At 36.1% G+C, this 4978-nt stretch overlaps 1 pseudogene; it reads right to left on the bottom strand.

Moving 5' to 3' along the window:
- Positions 1–1609: 1609 nt before the first annotated feature.
- LOC112621501 lies at positions 1610–1885 on the bottom strand (annotated as a pseudogene).
- Between the last annotated feature and the right edge of the window lie 3093 nt (positions 1886–4978).

Here is a 4978-nt window from a genome sequence, read left to right as displayed (position 1 = left end):
CAAACACCACATGTTCTCACTCATAGGTGGGAATTGAACAATGAGATCACTTGGACACAGAACAGGGAACATCACACACTGGGGCCTGTCATGGAGCGGCGGGGGGGGGATGGAGGAGGCATAGCATTAGGAGAAATACCTAATGTAAATGACGAGTTAATGGGTGCAGCAAACCAACATGGCACATGTATACATATGTAACAAAACTGCATGTTGTGCACATGTACCTTAGAACTTAAAGTACAATAATTAAAAAATAGTATTTATCATACTCATAGATCTATGAGTTAGGGCCTCAGAATGGCTATGTCTGAGGCCTCTGCTTAGATGATTCAGATGCCTGGAGACATAAACACCTGGGGCTATACGATCCACTTCCAAGATGATGTCTGCACTCACATGTTTCAAACCTAAGTTGAGATCTTTTAAAGACTGACCCGACTGGGACTGGTCAACAGAACACTTATACATGACTTCTCTGTGTGGCTGAGGCTTGTCACAGCCCAATGGCTTGGTTCTGAGGGGACATCCTAAGAGGGTCCTCCATTGAATAGGTGTTCCAAGTAAACCAAGTAGAGGTTCCACGGTTTTTGGTAACCTACTCTCAGAAGTCACAGTGTCAACACTACCATACTCTATTGGATGAAGAAGTCAAAACCTCACTTTGATATAAGAAGTGGAGATGCAGTCTCCACCTCTTGGTAGGAGGGGTGGTAAAGAAGCATAATGAAGGACTGGAGATATTGTTAAGGTCATCTTTAGAAAATGTAACCTGTCACATTTGTGCACAAAAAGAAAGTGATAATGTCTCATGAGATGAGCAATATATTAATCACTCCACATCTCAGGTCTCCCCCACCACACCCCCACACACATGAAAGGAAAGAAAAGATGTCTGATCTAAAGGGCAGGTGGAAGTGATCAGTAAATCTTTAGCTCTTGAACTTTAAGCTAAAATGTGTGTAGGAATTAGATGGAAAAGAAGGAAAAGGATTTCAAGTGTAGGAGGCAGCATGTGTTAATGCATTGCAGCAGGAAGGAGCCAGGATCATGGCATATACTAGGGAGTGAAACATGGTCAGTATGGCTGGGACACTGTCTCAGCCTGTCCATGCTGAATTTACCCTCCTATAATAAAATACCTGATACTGAGTAACTGATAAATAATAAAGATTTAATTCTCACAGTTCCGGAAAGAAAGTCCAAGACCAAACTGTTGGCATTCAGTGTCTGGTGAGGGCTTTTCTTGCATCCTCTGGATGAGAGGAACACTGTGTCCTCACATAGAAGAAGGGACCAACCCTTGTTCCCTCAGCCCTTTTGTAAGATCACTAATCTTATGAGAGTTCTGCCTTCATGACTTAATCTCCTCCTAAATGCCTCACTTCTTAATACTATTATATTGTTGTTTAGGTTTCAACATATGAATTTTGGGGGACATATTCAGATCACAACAGCAACCAAGAGAGAGATAGAATAGGGAGGGAGGTAGAGTCCAAATAATGTAGGTAACATAAAAAATGTTGCAGCTCATTTTAATAAGAAAAGGGAGCAATAGATTTTTTTATATTTATTTATTTATTTATTTATTTATTTTAATGACATGATTTTAACCAGATTTGAACAGAAGAATGGCCACTTGGCCCAGGTAGAAGTAGATGAAGTGTTTGGTTTCATGTGTCAGGTAACTACCATAGTTCCTCCCCACCATGCAATGCCAGGTGGGATTGTACTTCTTGTCAAATTCCTTCTTGATATGAGCCGCAATGTCCTCTATGTTCTCTACGTTGTTTTAATCCAGTGCCTGAGTAGTGCACTCCACTGTGTCCTACTGCATCTCTTCCAACATGTCCGCATTTTCGATCACGGCCTTTCTGTCGCACATGGTTACCATGGAGAACTGCAAGGGTCTTTCAGGGAAGGTGCTAGCACCCCTCAGGCCCCGCTGGAGCTGCCGTGGCTACCGAAGCCGTGGAGCCACACACCTAGTGATCCATCGAAAAACAAGGACTGCAGCCTAAATTCCAAATACCAGAGACTGAAATTTTCAGGCTTGCTAAGGGAACACCTCGTTGTTTGAACCTTTGCTGTGTTTTGTACAGGGCATTCTCTGTACTAGTTTGTTGTGGTTATGAAACAATTAGCAGAATAGCCTATGTTTGTAATTATTTTCTATTCCATATTCTGCCCCACGTTTTTTTCTCTCAAAATCCCTTCCTTTAAAAAATAAATCTGTTGCAGATGAAAAAAGTAAAGAAATAAAAAGACATGATTAAATGTGTTTTTGAAAACAATTCTATTTCTGTAGTGTGGCAAATAAATAGAAGGAAAGCCAGAGTCAATATAGGAAAACCCAAATTTAGATTAATAAAGTGATCTAAAGAAAAGATAAAGCTTGCTTGAAATAAAATGAAAACAGTGGAAGTGGAAAGACGTATACTTGTTCAGAGCAGGAATCGCAGTGAAAATGCTAATAATTTGGATATGATAGAGGAAGAAGTAAGAATTATCCTAAACTAAGCAATTGGATAGACTCAACATTTTCTGGGAGAGGCAAAGTTAGTTAGGGTTATGCTTATAAAATTAAAGCTGGATCATGGATTTTCAACACAATATCTGTGCTCAGATTTTTCAACCAAAGTAAAATTTCGGAGACCATTACATAAGTTTAATTTGCTATGAGTATTGAAAAAATTATTTATGAAGGTTATAAAGTTCAATCAAACCAATGTTTTCTAAAAATATTTGTTGAGAGTCCTTTTTAAAATCATTTATAAAATCATATTGAGAAACTGAAATGAACAAATATTATAAAACATTCTTTTAAAGAAGATGGACAAATACATATCTTTCAGGAAGCCCAGCATAGTTTCTTTTGACCCCTATTTTAAATTGTTTGAAAAGGCAATGTATCTGAGGTGAAAACAGTATACAATTAATGTACAGAGAATGATAAATTTGGGGTCACATTTTAACAAGCCAGCAAAACTGGGAGAGAGACTAATGTCACGCTGAAAACATTGAGCTAACTGATATTAATTTCTATAGCTAATTGTATTGAATCTGCTTATGTGCTTAGCACTTTACATGTTTATCTAATATATTCATAACAATTTGATGAATTAAGAAATAGCATTATTTTTATTTCAAAGACCATGAAACAGACTCAGGAGAGTTATATTTCTTACAAAAGATTACCTGCAAGTGCAAAAACAAGAATATAAATTTGTGTGGTTTCTATCCATCTCAAAGACAACCCAAATCTCCATGAAAGGGAGACACAAAAATATTTATGAGAAACACTGCCTTGTATTTTATGTTTCTGTTCTACAAAATGAGATGTTATACAATAATATTTAATAAAATATAAAAAACTAGAAAACTGCAAAGTCTAATAACTTTGGATCAGACTTTCAAAATTAATCAAGTAGAGTATTTCAGATGATTTTTCTCTATGTCACCTGGAATAGGTGTAGAGGATTGGCAAACTGTGAATTATTTGGCTATGACATGATGAATAATATCTGAGTGAAAAATATCTAGACATAAGACCCTAGCATGTGCTTCTTAATCACTTTTTGGCAGAATTGAAGCTTCTCATTTGTTTGCTAGCCAAGACTCTTAAGATTGGGTATGGCATCATTATGCATTAGAATGCTTTTATAGCGTATTTCTTGGAAGGATTTTTTGAGAAGCCTTACGTCTTAGCAAATGGAAACATAGACCTTTTAAGGTAATGTCCATGAATGAACTCAACGTAATTTTCCATTTTTTAACAGCTGCTGTTCAAGGAGATCATATATATATATATATAGCAAACAAATAGCACTTTATAATGTTTACAGGTAGACTTTTTGCTATAGTTATTAAAAAGTAAAATTAAAATGCTAAATGGTAGATATTAATCAGACACAAAATAATGCATAGGTTCCACATGTATGAGTTGGTTTTGATGTCGTGAAAGAAAGTGCATTTAAATGCTTTGATTAACTGACATAACTAAGAAAAACTCAACTTTATGACCAACTGGGAATAATCTTTGGTGGAAAGTTGGCCTATAATTACTTGTGTCGTATTTGCCTCTGGCCCTTTTTAAAATTTGGCTTTTATACTGCTGTTAACATTTTTTAGCCTCCGGGGACATCAAGTTTTCCAACATTCTACCAGTAAGGAGAAAAAATGCTCTGAAAGAGTCCTGATATTCAAAGGTTCTTATACAGAGTCCTTGGGACACTTTATGAAGTCACTGGTCCACACAATTGAGCTTCTAGTGATACTAATAATAGAATTATAAGAAAATATTGAATATGAATTCACTTTCTTTTCTTGGCTCTCTCTTGTGTGATACATATTTGGTATCCCTTTCTCCTATGTGGTTTCTATGGAAAAACAAGGTCTGAGGTTTTAGTAGTATTATTATTTTATTATTTTCTTGATAATGTAAGCATTCACCTCTCCCCTGAATGATCAGCAAAAACGAGAGTGGAGGCCAACAACAATAGCAAAAATCCTAAGCTGGCTTAGAGGTTCTCTACTTCTTTCTATCTTATATGCTGTTATTAATCATTTATCAGTAGAATTTATATGATCTAGAAGAAAAAGATTATGGTATAATCCCAGAGAAAATACACAAAAAACTACCACTGTATCTGTCTCTAGTTAGCACCCTAAAGTAAAACTTCAAGAAAAGCCCTAGAGAATAGTATGTGATTTGGCCCAGCTTACAAAGGTAGAAACCCAAGTACGATTTAGAATCAAGTGCTGGGTAGAAACAAATATTTGCCTTGAGCATTGTCTTCAATGAAGGCAAAAACAATTTGGATTTTCATACTTTCGATAGTGGAATAAGTCTAAGACAATGAGTCCTATAAGATATTGGATTACAAATCTTAGAATCACATTTCATGAATACATTTTCCTCCCTCGACAAAATTCTGTCAATCTATATTAAACCATTAAGACTCAAATGGTTTTAAAA

The sequence above is a fragment of the Theropithecus gelada genome, chromosome 3 (assembly GCF_003255815.1).
Source record: "Theropithecus gelada isolate Dixy chromosome 3, Tgel_1.0, whole genome shotgun sequence".
Classification (NCBI taxonomy): Eukaryota; Metazoa; Chordata; class Mammalia; order Primates; family Cercopithecidae; genus Theropithecus; species Theropithecus gelada.
Note: the sequence above shows the minus strand (reverse complement) of the source record. Positions and strands in the feature narration are given on the sequence as shown.